Raw genomic sequence first — 18,305 nt, 5'->3', positions numbered from 1 at the left:
GATGACAGCCATGGAGACCAATTTGATGCAGTGTGCAGCGTATGGTCTGAGCACTGACAGGCTGACCCCCCACCCCTTCAACCTCTGCAGCAATGCTGGCAGCACTCATACATCTATTTCCCAAAGACAACCTCTGGATATGATGTTGAGCATGTGCACTCAACTTCTTTGGTCAACCATGGCGAGGCCTGTTCTGAGTGGAACCTGTCCTGTGGAACAACTGTATGGTCTTGCCCACTGTGCTGCAGCTCAGTTTCAGGGTCTTGGCAATCTTCTTATAGCCTAGGCCATCTTTATGTAGAGCAACATTTTTTTTTCAGATCCTCAGAGTTATTTGCCATGAGGTGCCATGTTGAACTTCCAGTGATCAGTATGAGAGCGATAACACCACATTTAACACACCTGATCCCCATTCACACCTGAGACCTTGTAACACTAACGAGTCACATGACACCGGGGAGGGAAAATGGCTAATTGGACCCAATTTTGACATTTCCACTTAGGGATGTACTCGCTTTTGTTGCCAACGGTTTAGACATTAATGACAGCAAATTTACACTGTTATACAGGCTGTACACTCACTACTTTACATTGTAGCAAAGTGTCATTTCTTCAGCGTACTTACTTTTGTGGGATAATTTTATATATATATATACACACACATATTTTATTATGTAATAACATCCTAAAGGGAAAATCAAGTGAAAAGAACATTTTGAGACAAACGTGAAAATAAAGCTTCGCCATTTTAAACAACTTTCCAGTTTAGTTCTGTTATCTAATTTGCTTATCTAGGTACTTAGGCTCATGAGCTGCAATGCGCTGCTAGAAACTAGCTGTTGATTGGTAGTTGCACATATATGCATTCTTGTCACTAGCTCACTGAATGTGCTCTGCTAGCTCCTAGTAGTGCATTGCTGATCTTTCACAAAGGATACCAATAGAATGAAGACAAATTGATAACTGAAGTAAATCGGAAAGTTTATTTTTTAAAGGTTTATCTGAACTATCAAATAAACACTGTTTCATGTCCCTTTAAAGCTGGTAGCCAATACAAAAATATATTTTTATTAAATTAGATTATTAGAACTTTATAGGACATACACTGATATAATCAATTAAACAGCATTGAGTTAGCTTCCAACTAATGGTGTTTAACAAATACAAGGATATCTCTAAAAAGAAAAAGTTATATCTCCCTACATTAAACCCAGAGCTATCTAGATCTTAAAAAAAAAAAAAGTAACATTCATACTAATTAGGAAAATATTTAAGAGGATTTAGTGACCTAGAACTCTCTCATAAGTTTGATTTCTATGTTAATCTAGTTAATAAAGCTGGAGAACTGTAAAACACTTTAGGATAACATAGGAATTGTAAAAAGTCTTCTCACTGGAAATTTATTTAAAGAGACACGAAAGTCAACATTAAACTTTCAAAATTTAGATGGAGCACAAAAAGAACTACCTAATTTACTTCTATAATTAAATGTATCTCTTTCTCAATCTGGGCCTGATATTCATTACCTCGCCGGCATGGAGAGAAATCACACAAAGTGCCTGATATTCATAACCTCGCCAGCATGGAGAGAAATCACACAAAGTGCCTGATATTCATTACCTCGCGGACATGGAGAGAAATCACACAAAGTGCCTGATATTCATAACCTCGCCGGCATGGAGAGAAATCACACAAAGGGCCTGATATTCATAACCTCGCCGGCATGGAGAGAAATCACACAAAGGGCCTGATATTCATAACCTCGCCGGCATGGAGAGAAATCACACAAAGGACCTGATATTCATAACCTCGCCGGCATGGAGAGAAATCACACAAAGGGCCTGATATTCATAACCTCGCCGGCATGGAGAGAAATCACACAAAGGACCTTATATTCATAACCTCGCCGGCATGGAGAGAAATCACACAAAGGGCCTGATATTCATAACCTTGCCGGCATGGAGAGAAATCACACAAAGGGCCTTATATTCATAACCTCGCCGGCATGGAGAGAAATCACACAACGGGCCGATATCCATTACACATATCTTTAGAATTTTTTTTTTACCTTGTATTGTAATGTAGGAGTCTCTGTTTCACATTAAAAAAAAAAAACTCTACAAGCAACAAAAACATTTCTCAAGATAAAATTTGTGTTTCTAATGGCCTCACTATACTGACAAGACTTCCTACCGAGGGAGCTGAACCATTAATGGTCCGGCTCCTAAGCTTACATTCTTGCTTTTTCAAATAAAGATTCCAAGAGAACGAAGACAATTTGATAATAGGAGTAAATTAGAAAGTTGTTTAAAATTGCATGCTCTATCTGAATCATGAAAGTTTAATTTTGACTAAATTATCCCTTTAAATTGTATGCTCTATCTGAATAAAAAAATTGTTCAATTTTAAATTCAATGTCTGTTTAAACTTGAGTGAATGTAGGCCAGGTGTTATTTCTAAGACAATAAAAAAATGCAACCAGTCTATGGCATTGCTAGATACATTTGTTAAATTTCCTTTCAAGCTGTTATGTATTCAAAAAAAGGGTTTCCACTGAGGTACAAGTCTGTGATGATGCAGGAACAAAACTGCTTCTGTAAGGACAGCAATCTCACAGGCATACATGATAAAAAATACACATCATTCCTACATGGCTAAATATATTATAACTGAGAAATTGCATGTTTTGTTAAAAATTTGTCAAAATTAAACGTTCATGATTCAATTTCAGATAGAGCATGTAGTTTTAAAAGACTTTCTAATTTACCTCCATTATCAAATTTTGCATTTTTTTTATATGCACACTTTTTGAGGTGCCAGCTCCTACTAAGCATGTGCAAGGGTTCTCAGTGTATATGTAGATGAGTCTGTGATTGGTTGATGGCCGTTACATGATATAGTGCTACGCAATTAATGGACATTTTGAAATTGTTAGAAAAAAGCCTGTTGCTTATTTAAAAGTCTTTTAATTATGTACTTTTTTGATGATGATGCAATTCTGTTGTATTTAATGGTTCTTTAATTATTTTATCCTTGTTATTTAGGAACATGTAGAATCAGCCTCTCTTTTGATTACTAATAATTATTACTGTTATTTTACAAAGCTGAAAAGTCAATTATTTTTTTTCTTCTCCTCCTTCCACTGGTTTAACGCCACTAACTTCTCTATAAATATAAAATAATTATAACAGGTAATGGAATAAGTTGAAGGCCAGCAAATAAACAAAACAAACATTATAATAGATCAATCCGCATGTTAACAGGAAGTACATTTTACAGAACCGAGCATAACGCATTTTAACTTTTTTTTGGGTTGATACGTATAATTAATCTATATTCATATATTTATTTCTGCATAGAGTCTTGAATACCGATTTCACTCTTGTCTTAAGGATTTAATTAGAGAATTATTACACAAGACTATGAATGGATGAGGTTGCTAAGGACAAACACTTCATAATAATTTATGGAAACAAAACTTGCAGAGCAGTTATCTCCAAGGTTTGCTAATACACTTTTAACATACACATTTATTAACTTTGTGATAGATGTATGTTAAGCCGTATGCAGCAGCAGGGATGATATATATTGTCACAATATGCTGATCTTGTAGTTAATGTTACCAAGATATAAGGACATATATTATTTTCCATGGGAGCTGCATTACTGTAGTAAGGACAGTATGCTAGACCTATTGCTACTATATGCAGATGGTTGCTATACCCTTTTCCACTATTGCTGCCTTACTCCTCCATTAAGGCAGTCTGAAGCTCAATATGAAAAATACTAAATAAATGAGCTTTTGCACTGTTACATAGCCATACTACAATTAACTTTAAACATGGCAGACTTGAACCCCCCCCCCCCAAAAAAAAAAAATGCTTTCTAACCTGTAACTCAGTTAAACTACTTTGAATGGGACATGGAAAATTAAGTGTTCATGATTTTGTTAGAGAGACCAATTAAAAAAATAAATACAATTTATTTTTTCTGCATGGTCTTCCTGATTAAGGGCATACCCAAATAGGTTCAGGAGAGATCATGTGTCAGTTTGTGTAGCAAATTTATACAATTAACCTGCAGGGTTTGCTGCGCAAGGGAACTCCCACAGCTAGGTTTTCACTTACTATTTGGATGTCTCCTAGCCAAAGAGGGATGCACTCTCAGTTTGTGTTCAGTATTCTTTATTAAACTGTGCTTTTAGCTATACAACACAAGCTTATTTTTACCATGGAGTTTTACAATAGAGTGGCTGATATTACTTCAATATAAAGCTCCCTCTACAGGTTGTTACACACACTGCTGCCACGTAGTATACACCAATTTTTATATAATGCATGTAATAGAAACTACTATAAAGAATAATATCTACAGATATTGATCTGAAAATCCAGTATAAATCCTTTTTATAAACTTACTTGGAGAAGGTAGAAAACAGTCTATTTCTAAAACGTCAGGGCTTAGGAGTCTGAAAATCAGCACGTTATTTAAAAATAAGCAAAACTATACATTAAAAAAAACAAAAAAAACTTATTGGGCTATATAAATGGATCATCTACAAAACATGTATGCAAAGAAAAATCTAGGGTATAATGTCCCGTTAACTCAAATGCATATTTCAGAGCTTACTTCAATATACCCTCATGGAACTGGGGCATGTTTCAACAAAGCATAACCTAAGAAGTTATTTCAATAATCTAGGAACATTGAAAGTTGTTTTTTAATTGCATGCTATATTATAAATATTTAATTTTGACTTCCATGTCCTCTAACACTAACCTTGGCTGACTTGAGCTTAAATATGAAACCATTCTTAACTGATAACCAGCCCACCTTGATATTAACCCTACCCGTGACCATGACTGGGTACACATATTTAAAGGGTCATAAAACAGTATGAACTAACATAAGTTTCAAAATATATAATGCAGCCAAAGTTTACCTGCAAAATGTTTTTTTTAACCCCCATTAACCCCTTTAATTCAAGCATAGTTTTATTTGCAGCAAGCTCCACCCTGGGCATTTCCATATATGGAAGGTGCTATCAAGGCCATAGCTTCTGCAGAATGCACGTGCCTGGTAGGGGGCAGAGTCACATGGCACCTGACTAAAGCAGTGCACAGTATAATGCTGAAGCTTTCACAAAACATGGGACATTATCCCCATGGAAATGAGCAAGCCTCTTGGCAACAAAAAAATAGCAGTATCTGCTGTCCCTCATCAACCCCGCCTTGCTTGCATAAGTAATTATCCTCACATGCACACTATGTTATATGATAGCACAAGGTTTGGACTAGGACACTGAGAAGGGGGTGGAGCAGGCTACACTTGGCAACACTAAAGTGTAAGTAATTTTGCAGATTTTAGAGAATAAGCTTTTTTTTTTTTTTTTACACACCTCAGTTGACCCTTTTATAATCTGCACATAACTCAAAATGTTTAATGGAACTTTAAGAGTTTTTTTAAGGGGATAATCTTTTGACTGGTCTGAATTTGCTACCACAATTACCCAGTTTTAAATCATTTTAAAACATTTGTTTTGTATGAAGGACTCATTCAATGCAATACTTAATTGCTGATATTTATACTATGCATGTGTTAAAAACAAAACAGCAACAAATTGAATGCCCCTTTAAATCCTAGCCTGTTCATCGGCCTTGAGGACTAGCGTTGGCAGTGTTGAATATTTATACTTCAATTGTCACGGACAAAAACATATTTGGATTTTATAATGTGAGGCTGGGATGGTCAACTTGTCAGCCGTAGGACACATGTGGCCCTCTTCACAAGTTATTGTGGCCCACAGAAGAAAAAAAAAGCAGAACACAAAATGTGTGACATTTTTATGGCCCCAGGAAAATACAGAGCTAACAATGTGTGCTTTGGGGTGGCCACAACTCAAAAAAAGCCCTCTGGAGGGAAGAAAAGTTGTCTGGTCCTATGTTACTGGACGTTTTATTAAACATATTATTTGTGTGTTTAATAGTCAAACATTTATACATGGCCCTTAAAGGGACATGAAAGTCAAAATTTAAATTTCATAGTTCAGATGGAGAATGAAATTTTAAGAGACTTTTAATTTACTTATAGTATCAAATGTACTTCATTATCTTGGTATTCTTTGTTGAAAAGCATGCTTAAGCAGTCTCAGGCACAAAATCTCTTTGCAGGGGATAAACACAATTATATGCAAGCAATGTTGAAATAATAAAAATGTGCCAACACATTACAGCATTTTCTTTTTGCACTTTTATGTCCTTTAAAAGGGACAGTCTACTCCAATATATTATTGTTTAAAAAGATTGATTATCCCTTTATTACCCATTCCCCAGTTGTGCACAGCCAGCATGGTTATAATAATATAATTCTACCTCTGTGATTACTTTGTATCTAAGCCTCTGCAGACAGCCCCCTTATCTCAGGGCTAATTAGTGCTATGACCTGCACAACTCCATGAGAGTGAGCACAATGTTGTTATCTATATGGTATGCTTGAATTAGCAGTGTCTAGTTGTGAAAAGCTAATAAAAAAGCATGTGACAAGAGGCTGTCGGTAGTGGCTTAGAAATTGGCAGAAATTTAGAGGTTTAAGTTATAAAGTATATTAATATAACAATGTTGGTTGTGCAAAGCTGGGGAATGAGTAGTAAAGGGGTTATCTAGCTTTTTTTTTTTTCTAAATAACAATTTTAGTGTAGACTGTCCTTTTAAAGGACCAGTAAACACAGCAGATTTGCATAATCAACAAATGCAAGATAACAAGACAATGCATTAGCTTTTACTCTGAATTTCAAATGAGTAGTAGATTCTTTTTTAACACATTTCAAAGTTATGTATATTTCCACTCCCCCTGTACCATGTGATAGCAATCAGCCAATCACAAATGCATATACGTATAGAGTTCTTGCACATGCTCAGTAAGAGCTGGTGACTCAAAAAAGTGTAAATATAAAAGACTGTGCACACTTTTTTTAATGGAAGTAAATTGGAAAGTTGTTTAAAATTACATTCTGTATCTGAATCATGAAAATTTAATAAAACCTGAGTGTCCCTTTAAGGCTTCTAAAATATTGATGTGCAGCAGCCTCCCTGTGTTAGGAAGTCAGCCTTCACTGATTTAAGGGCCAATTAAATTACTTGAATGGATGTTTATGACTTAATAGTTCCCAAAGTAATCAAATGGCATTAGACTGTGTCCAAAAATTAAAAAGGACCACCCACCTATGCATCTATTTGGATAATGAAAACAAACACATTCCCACACACATTACCCTGTTTTTTTATGTTTGTTTTTTTCCCTCAGAAATACAGTGATAACAATAACATCTAATCAGCTCTCATCCAAGGATTTAAGAAGATTGCTTTTTATTCAAATTTGCTGTCATTCTGTAGCCTGAAGAAAAATTATAGATATTTATATATAAATCTGTTTACCCATTAAATGGATATTAAAATCAAAATTAAACTAATCAGGTTTTAGATAGAGTATAGGATTTTAAAGAAAACATTAGCAATTGCTTCCATTGTGTGCACAATCTTTTTATATGCACATATATGCTTTGTGATTAGCTGATAGCTGTTACATGATACAGGATGAAACAAAATGGTATATACTATTCAACTGAAATTGAAGTAATTACTAATGCATTGTCTTTATTATTATGCAATTCTACGGTATCTACTGTATTTAATAGTATTTATTGAGGCCACTTAGCAAAACAAAGCATATGCTCTTTTCAAACATGCAAAAATGTGTTTACATTTCCTCCCCTCTGTCATGTGACAGTCATCAGCCAATCACAAAATGCAAACATGTATACACTGCAGTGGTAACTCTTGCACATGCTCGGTAGCGTGTGCTTCAGAAGGTGTGAATATAAAAAAAAAAAGAAAAAAGACTGCACGCAATTTGATAATGGAAGTGAATTGGAAAGGTGTTAAGTTGCATGTTCTTTCGGAATCCTGAAGGTTTCATTTTGACTTTGTTGAGCCCTTAATTATATACTGGATAAATCAGGGATTTCATGACACAGAGGTGTGTCCCTCACTTCCAGTAAAGCAGAGGCAGTTGTGTTTAACCGCCAGTGTAGTAGAAAGTACAAAACCAATACTGCAGTCATCTCTTAAATTTAAATTGTAACTGCTTACTTCACATTTTTCAGGCAGAAATTATTGCCAAAATGTGTAAATGCTGCTTCTTCATAGAAATTTTTTATAATGTCCCTTCAATTGTAAATTTTTAGAAAGTTGTATTTATCTGCCCGTTTTAGTTTCTATTGCAGATGGGAAGCCTATTTAAAGTGAAAGTAAATCCTAGCGTTTTACAAACGCTAGGATTGACTATTGAAACAAATAAAGGGGACTTTCATTCATGAAGTAGAAACATAGATATTGACGGCAGATAAGAGCCATAGGCCCAGCAAGTCTGCCCGATATTACCTAACAGTATAAACTTATCTAGTTCATAGGATAGCCTTATGCTTGTCCCAGGCATTTTTAAAGTCCCCCACAGTGTTTGTCATTACTTCCTCTTGAGGAAGTTTATTCCATAAATCAATCACTCTTTATGTAAAGAAGTGCTTCCTCAAATTACTCCTGAATCTACTACCCTTCAGCTTGAAATCATGACCCCTTGTTCTTGAATTTTCCATTTTATGTATAATACCCACAGCCTCAGTTTTACTAAGTCCTTTAACGTACTTGAAAGTTGCTATCATATCACCTCTTTCCCTTCTCTCCTCTAAGCTATACATATTTAGGTCATTGAGCCTATCCCGGTAAGTTTTATTTTTTAGACCATGTACCATTTTTATAGCCCTCCTTTGCACAGATTCAAGTTTGTTAATATCCTTCTGAAGATATGGCCTCCAGAACTGCACACCCTAACTAATGATCTATAAAGTGGCATAAGAACCTTACTATTTCTGCTGCAAATACCTCTACCAATACATCCAAGCATTCTGCTAGCCTTACTCGCTGCATTACTACATTGTTTACTAAGTTTTAAATCATCTGAAATAATAATTCCCAAGTCCTGTTCCTCATCTGTAACAGTCAGTAAAGTGTCATTGAGTCTGTAATTAACATTTGGATTTTTCTTCCCTAAATGCATTATTTTACACTTTGCCGTGTTAAACTTTAGATCCCAGTCATTTGTCCAATCCTCCAATTGTTGTATATCACTTCTCATTTTGTCTACCCCCCCCGGACCATCCACTCTGTTACAAATTTTTGTATCATCTGCAAACAGACATACTTTCCCCTGTAGCCCTTAGCTGATGTCACAGATAACATGTTAAACAAAACAGGCCCCAGAACTGACCCCTGAGGAACACCACTAGTAACAGCCCCCTCTGCTGAATTAACTTACTAAGACACTTTTTTTCTGTCCTTAAGCCAGCATTCCACCCAGTTCACAATTTTTGAGTCTAGACCAAGGAGATACAGTTTGTGAATTAGTTTATTGTGTGGGACGGTGTCAAATGCTTTGCTGAAATCTACATATGATTTCAGCAAAGCATTTGACACCGTCCCACACAATAAACTAAGTATAAGATACTGCATGTAGAAAGCTCCTTTGTTTTAACCGATCGCCGGTTTTAGCTGCTATAGCAGCCCACGGCTAAAAAATTTTTTTGCTAAGAGGTGACGTTTTCACCTCTTAGCCAATAGCCTTGCTGTAAATTCAGCTTGGCACCCATGGGAGCCGGATTTACTGCATGGCTATTGGCTAAGAGGTGAAAACGTCACCTCTTAGCAAAAAAATTTTTTAGTCGTGGGCTGCTGTAGCAGCTAAGAACAGCGATCAGTTAAAACAAATAAAAGGTGCTTTCTACATGAAATATCTTATACTTCATGAATGAAAGTCCCCTTTATTTGTTTCAAAAGTCAATCCTAGCATTTGTAACACGCTAGGATTTACTTTCACTTTAAGTGTGGAGCTGAGCGCCAACATCATCATACAAGTACCCGTTGTGTACAAAAGAGGTTTGTGGGTAAGGTAGAAGGTAATGAAGCAAAACACAAATATGGTAAACAGTTGTCAGTGTAGTCTTCCCAGGTTTTGCCTAGCAAACACTTTTCTAAAACACAAAAATTTAACTGGAAGCTAAGAGTAGGATGTATCTAAATTAACAATAATATTATGAAGAAACTGGCCCATTTTTTAACAAGTAATATACATTGTTAGTATCAGCCACTGAAAGGACACTTCTGTTTTTGTGAGTTTTTTATTTTTGTAATTTTCCTATTCAAATAATATGAACTCAGTTTCTCTTCAACTGCTTAGATGGTGCTGGATGGAGCGTAACAATTTAGACTGAGGTTCAAGATAAGTTATAAGTTAACCTAATACTTCTTAGATGAACAGCAGAGAGCATATGGTTAAACTACGTAAGCAAGTTGTAGCAGTCACAATGATTATGCAGGAGAACCGTTAGTAAACTTTGTTATGTAAATGTAAAGTGTAAGATGAAACAATATTAGTAACTACTGTAGCAAAGTCACACAGAGCTAGGTATATAGGTAAGTAATGTTCAAAGGCATATACAGAAGCATAAGATACTTGCGGTTATAGAGTTCCAAACTATGATGTTACGGTAAGTTCCTGGGGCAAAGCAGAAAGACAACAATCCATAGTACACTGTAATGGTAGCAGCATGCAGGTCTGAACAGCTGAATCATCCATGTTGCTGCAGAAATAACAGATAACTGATACGCTATGAACAATGGTTCATAGGTCAGGCAAAGTAAAGTAGCTGAGCACACAGGTGTGGTTGATCCGGTAAGGAGCAATTCCGTAATAAGCAATACAATGTACAAAGTTATTAAGCACAAAGAGAGAATAATAATAACTCTCTACCAAACAAAAGTAAGGCTTAAGCTGAACCACTTGGTAGTGGTTCTATTGGCTTTAAATAGGGTGTATCTAATAATGGGAGGAGGGAGATTTAATGAGACATGACAAAATTATGAAAAAGCCCCCAGATGAGACAGCTATCATATCTGCCTCATGGGAGGGGCATGTCTTGAGAAAGTTTTAGTGTAAGAGAAGCACTCTCTCTGACAATCTGTGGGCGGGAACTACTTAGAAGAGGGAACTCTGGGCGGCAGACTCGCAAGGGAACATTGCAGGAGCTACTAGCTGATCCAGCCTGCCACTCCCAGCCCCAGTACTGCCTACTTCTGGTCTCTCAAGCCCCAGGGGCAAGTTCAGCCTTCACCAAGTCTGCTCTGCACTGCAGGTAAGGAGCTCTGACACTAGGGGACTTATCCCTCCCTGCCTGACTCCCCATCCTTCACTCCCTATCTTTCTCTCACTATTATAAAGTCCAGCACTGCCGCAGTATTTACCTCTGACCTGTATTCTGGTCTGGGACTGGTAGTGACAGTGAGTGACATGCCCTATGATTCATTAGGGATTTTGTACATCCTCCCCTGGGCTCTACATATATCTCATATCGATGAGGTAAAAGAAGGTGAGCATTTTGGATAAAGAGTTTTTATTTTTTGCCTATCATTGCTTTAAAAGACATACTCCACAATATACTTTCTGTATATTTTCTTCCCTTTTTTTATTTAAAAAATACAGAGAACTTTTCAAGAATACCAAACACAAAAATCTTTTTTCCCCAATGTGAACATAAGTATACACACATATGATGAACTATTTGTTGTTATTATTCCAACTCACTGCTGTATAAAAAAAATACAATTATAAAGAAACTGTAACCAGTTTTAATCTATAAAACTTATTACCTACAATTAATATCATATTAAAAATACTAATCAGTAATCATAACTTACCAGTTTATCATGGGGGAAAAACTAAATCTACTGCACTTAGATTTTGACTTAAACATATTTTAGCAGCACAGGACAAAACTGACAAATTTCAAACTTTATATCACAAATACTAGAAACATTTACTACATCTCTCAATCAATTACATTTGAATACCCATTAACACACGTAAATGTATCAAAATTAAAGGGACATAAAACCCAAACTTTTTCTTTCGTGAAAATACAATTTTAAACAACTTTTCAATTTACTTCTTTACCTTTTAAGTTGTCAAGTTCTGCCCCCCCCAACCTATACCAACCCACAACCACCTTTCCATCCCTAAATAAAACACAGGATACATGATCTTGGTATAAAATTGGCCGCAGCTCCTTTATTAAATAACACAAAGTCTTTTAAGCTTTAATAAATACCATTCAACATAAACATAAAACCCAAAATTCTTAAATAACTTTCCTTAACAATATTAACATTATCACCAGATTGCACCACCCCCAAGCGGTGCTAGTTCCCTTGTTAATTAGCATCATGGCCGTTACACCATCAGGACTCAACTAAATACTTGATGAGCCCGTTATAAAACTCACTCCACCCAATAGGGAACCCCTTGCCCCTATAGGAACACAATTGCGCACTCACCCCATGGAGAGGCAACTGTTCAAATCCCCCAAATTCACTTGGCCATATTCCTTCCTCACTACCCGAGAACTAGCACCCCCGCATGCTGCGACATACCACAAAATAAAAGGAGAAAAAACCATAAACAAAAGGGTAGGTGGGAGCTGCTGTCACCACAATGTTTTCCACAAGTGACTTCCTGCATCTTCCCGCTCATCTTACACCCACCCCTTCCTTTACCAACCACACAAACCAGAAGGGGCCTCTTCCTCCCCTAGGTCAAAGCCCCCTCACGTTCACTTTCTGTCACTCACAGGGGCTTCTATTATGAATTTTGCTTCATTCTCTTCTTGGTATTCTTTATTGAAGGAGCAGCATTGCACTACTGGGAGCTAACTAAACACATTGGTAAGCCAAAGATAAGAGGTATATATGTGCAGCCACCAATCAGCAGCTAGCTCACAGCTCCTGCCCCTACCTAGGTATACCTTTCAACAAAGTATAGAAAGGGAACAAAGCACATTAGATATTAGAAGTAAAATTGGAAAGTTGTTTAAAATTGTATGCTCTATCCGAACCATAAAATATTTCTTTTGGGTTCCATGTCCTTTTAATATGTAAAAAAGAGCACATGGATAAAATTATACCATAATTAATAAAACAACTATGACTTTGCCAGTAAGTACAATATCAAACATCAATATTACAAAATAGTAAATACAACAATTGTAATACTATATTAGAAAATATACTACCCATATAATATATTTAAATTCAAAGTACATCTGTTCAGTGTTTTAAGCCATTGGCATGACTAAAATTTCTCAAAAAGCCAAAATGATTATATTTGAAAAACAACACAAAATACAAAATACAAACAATACAAAATATGGATCTGATTTCAATACAAGCATTTGAAAAAAAATAAACAGACGAAGTAGAGAGTCAGAATCAAATCTGTCTATTAAAGCTGTATTTGACATATACATGTGCCTAGGCATATTTTATATATATATATTTTACACAACCTTAGCACTCCCCGTAAGGTAACAATGGCTGGTGCAGAGTCTCCAAACACACTCCAAAGAAAAAACTTGCACCCGGGTGCAAGTTATTTCTTTGGAGTATATATATATATATATATATATATATATATATATATATATATTAAATATGCACATCTCTCTGTGTATATACATTCTTCCCACCACCAGCAGGATATGCACAAACACGTGTTATTACTGGCTAATGCACCTAGTAATTCTGGCTGTGCATCCCCAGAGCCCTGGGTTAGCTAAGCTCCATCTCCTCCATGTCTATATAGGAAATGTCACTGCAGCATCTTTCTGCTTGGATGCAGCAGACCCTGATCCTTCTATCTCCAGGATCAGTATATATATAGGGGGCACTGGTAAACGTAACCTGCTGCATACTCACCCCAGGGTTCAACCTCACTGCCTTGGTGTAGTAACAAATTGTGTTTCCCCATCAGATCCTCTCTACCATTTACCAGCATACATCTGTTGTCTCCTCCCCTGCCTCTCTCACAGACTGTCTCCCCTTTGTTTATTTAAGGTGGAACAGCACAGTTGCTGCTCACAATGAACAAACTGAAACTAAATCTATTCTCTAAAGCACTGGTTTGCAAACCTGTCCTTAGGCTTTCCTAATAGACCAGATTTTGAGGATATCTGAACTGGAGCACAGGTGAAATAATCGGCTGATTAGTAAACCGTTATTTTACCTGCTCTCACCCAAGGTAACCCTGACCTGTATCCAGTATAAAACGTTTTAAATAATAATTCATTGTTAAAAAATATTCTTTTGCAGTTATTTAAGTAACGTTTTTTTCTAATTCAGATGTGAGTTTACTAGCTCATCAACAAACAATATTTAATTTGCAAACTGAATTAAAACAATAAATAAATCTGTAACTAATTTGCTAGATATGGTCATCCCTTCTGGTATTAAAGTAAAGCTGTACTATAAAATTTGCTTCCTCTTAATATGTTTCTAATAATTGGTTATATCTTCTGCAGAATATTAATTGTATGGAAATGATTCCTTAATGTTTAGTCTTGTATTTGAGATGGTTGGTTTAGCTCATTAAAACTATTGTTTATTGTTCTCAAGGACATGCCCATTTAATTGGCCCAAGCCTGCAAGAAGAGCAGACCTGCTCATCCCCACATGCTCATGGTATCTCAGTACAGGTGGTGGTTTAAACATGCAATATCAGCTAGTTCAAATAGCAAAGTTTCCAAATAATTTATTACACCCTGCAGGTAAAAATTACATTTAAGAACATATTAAAGAGAAATTTTTTACGTCTTTTTAACACTAACAAACAGATATTTTTTTTGTGCCAAAATAACATTCAATGCCCTGAATCACAATCCAGTTGCAAAGCATTTGTGAGCTAAAAGAAATACACACACTTGTAGATTTGCCTTGACCCTCTGCACAGCAGTAACACCAGCTGCAGCCTGAACAGATACAATGCTACTACTGCATTGAGTAAATACTGATACCTGTATAACATAGGTACTACTAATATCCAGCAAGAACAGAAGCCTAACGGACATCCACTCATAGAGCTAAGTTACCTTAAATTCACTATTTATCCAACAAGAAACCGCAGCACAACCCCCAGCCACAGTAAACTCTGTCCTCTCTAATTAACCTCTAAGCTCAGTAACCTCTTAACCCCCTTGTCCCATAATGTTAATAAACCTAAGGATACTTAGACTAATGGGGAGGATTCCAACCCTCTCCCACAAGTTTTAAAAGTGACAAATAATTTGCAAGTCAATCACTTTCTTGTTCTTGGCTTCTTGGCTCTGCCTATGCTGGAAGAAGGAAAATATATATAAGAAAATCAGGAATAAATAGTATAAAATAATGTCCCTCATACCAGTACCATGTTTGAAGTGTTAATCTAAATCACTGGTTTTCAAACGTATCCTCAAGCCTCCCCAACAGGTCAGGTTTTCAGGATTACTTTGGGTAAAAGCAGGTATAATAACTATCACCTAGATTACGAGTCTTGCGTTAGCCTTAAAAAGCAGCATTGAGAGATCCCAACGCTGCTTTTTAACGCCTGCTGGTATTATGTCAATTGCGTATCCTATCTTTCTATTGAGATTTGCCTAACGCCGGTATTACGAGTCTTGGAATCTTGGAAAAAGGTAGCGGTAGACCCTCTCCTGTCAAGACTCCTACCGCATTTAAAAGTCAGTAGTTAAGAGTTTTATGGGCTAACGCCGTAACTTAAAACTCTTAACTAAAGTGCTAAAAAGTACACTAACACCCATAAACTACCTATTAACCCCTAAACCGAGGCCCCCCCACATCGCAAACACTTAAATACATTTTTTAACCCCTCATATGCCGACCGGACATTGCCTCCACTTCAATACATATATTAACCCCTAAACCGCCGCACTCCCGCCTCGCAAACATTAGTTAAATTTTATTAACCCCTAATCTGCCATCCCTAACATTGCCGACACCTACCTACATTTATTAACCCCTAATCTGCCGCCCCAACGTCACCGCAACTATATTAAATTTATTAACCCCAAAATCTAAGTCTAACCCTAACACCCCCCTAACTTAAATATAATTTAAATACATCTAATAAAATTACTATTATTAACTAAATAATACCTATTTAAAACTAAATACTTACCTATAAAATAAACCCTAAAGTAGCTACAATATAACTAATAGTTACATTGTAGCCATTTTAGGATTTATTTTTATTTTACAGGTAAGTTTGTATTTATTTTAACTAGGTACAATAGTTATTAAATAGTTATTAACTATTTAATAACTTCCTAGTTAAAATAAGTACAACTTTACCTGTAAAATAAACCCTAACCTAAGTTACAATTACACCTAACACTACACTATCATTAAATAAATTACCTAAACTAACTACAATTAATTACAATTAAATTAAATAAACTAAAGTACGAAAAAAAACCTCAATTAATTATAATAATAAAATAATTACAATTTTTTAAAACTAATTACACCTAATCTAATCCCCCTAATAAAATAAAAAAGCCCCCCAAAATAAAAAAAAATCCCTACCCTATACTAGATTACAAATAGCCCTTAAAAGGGCCTTTTGTGGGGCATTGCCCCAAAGTAATCAGCTCTTTTACCTGTAACATACCCCCCCAACATTAAAACCCACCACCCACACACCCAACCCTACTCTAAAACCCACCCAATCCCCCCAATCCTCCAGACGGCCAGAAGTCTTCATCCAATCCGGGCAGAAGAGGACCTCCAGACAGCCAGAAGTCTTCACCCAAGCGGCATCTTTCTATCTTCATCCATCCGGAGCAGGTCCATCTTCAAGCCATCCGACGCAGAGCATCCTCTTCCATCCGATGACTAACACTAAATGACAGTACCTTTAAGTGACATCATCCAAGATGGCGTCCCTTCAATTCCGATTGGCTGATAGAATCAGCCAATCAGAATTAAGGTAGAAAAAATCCTATTGGCTGATGCAATCAACCAATAGGATTGAAGTTCAATCCTATTGGCTGATCCAATCTACAACCTACTTACAGCAAAATCCAAAGGCCACTTCTCTTTACTTATCCTCCTTGATCTGTCTGCAGCCTTTGATACTGTCGACCACCCTCTTTTGCTCCATACCCTCCAATCCTTCGGCATCTGTGACACAGCTCTCTCTTGGTTCTCTTCCTATCTGTCTAAACGTACATTTAGTGTAGCCTTCTCTGGGGCATTCTCTGCCCAGTTACCTCTATCTGTTGGGGTACCGCAAGGCTCTGTCCTCGGTCCCCTTCTCCTCTCAATCTACATGTTCCTCATTAGGTTCCTTAATAAAGTCCCACGGGTTTCACTATCATTTGTATGCTGACGATACCCAAATCTACCTCTCTGCACCAGAACTATCTCCTTCCTTGCTAACCCGTGTCACTGTCTCTCTCATATCTCATCTTGGGTGTCCTCTCACTACCTCAAGCTAAATCCATACAAAACTGAGCTCCTTATTTTCCACCCTTCTTCCATAATCTCCACCTCCCATTTCTCTATAACTGTTGATAACTCCATCATTACCCCAACCTCACATGCCCGATGTCTTGGGGTCACACTTGACTCAGATCTTTCTTTCACTCCTCACATTCAGTCCTTAGTTAAAGCCTGCCACTTCCACCTAAAAACACAAGACACAACTAAAATTTTAATCCACTGTTTCCTCCTTTCCCGCCTCGACTACTGCAACTCCATCCTCTTTGGTCTCCCTAGCTGCCGCCTAGCTCCTTTACAATCCATAATGAATGCCTCTGCCAGGCTCATCATCCTTACACGTCGCTCTTCATCTGCCGCACCTGTCTGCCAATCCCTTCACTGGCTTCCTCTTGCCTCCAGGATTAAACACAAAATTCTCACTCTGACACACAAATCCCTCAATGGTCTACATCTCAGACCTTGTCTCAAGATACTCGCCCTCCCGACCCCTTCGCTCCGCTCATGATCTCCTATTCTCCTCCTCTCTTGTTACCTTCTCACATTCCCATTTACAAGGTTTCTCCAGAATGGCTCCCCATCTTATGGAACTCTCTGCCTCGCTCCACAAGACTCTCCCCTATTTTTAAAAGCTTCAAGTGCTCCCTGAAGACTCTACTATTCAGGGATGCATACAACCTACACTAACCTTTCTATCTCTACTGCTATCCCCTTGGACACCATAGCATGTAAACTTATGAGTCCAGCTGTTTGTAGTCCACCTTCATGGGAGCTGACTGCAACATTGCAACTCTCAGCAGGACCCTCTACCCATTTGATCCCTGTAATTGTTTTCTACATACCACCTATGTTCATAGCGCTGCAGAACCTGTT

At 37.0% G+C, this 18,305-nt stretch overlaps 1 protein-coding gene across 1 annotated transcript in view; it reads right to left on the bottom strand.

The window, feature by feature from the left end:
• Window positions 1–13,895, bottom strand: part of GPR45 (G protein-coupled receptor 45) — a 53,916-nt gene extending 40,021 nt beyond the window's left edge. The window contains exon 1 of the mRNA XM_053704891.1: window positions 13,857–13,895. The gene's annotated coding sequence lies outside the window, so the exon portion shown is untranslated. The remainder of the gene's footprint in view (window positions 1–13,856) is intronic.
• Between the last annotated feature and the right edge of the window lie 4,410 nt (window positions 13,896–18,305).

Source organism: Bombina bombina, chromosome 3, assembly GCF_027579735.1.
Source record: "Bombina bombina isolate aBomBom1 chromosome 3, aBomBom1.pri, whole genome shotgun sequence".
NCBI lineage: Eukaryota > Metazoa > Chordata > Amphibia > Anura > Bombinatoridae > Bombina > Bombina bombina.
Note: the sequence above shows the minus strand (reverse complement) of the source record. Positions and strands in the feature narration are given on the sequence as shown.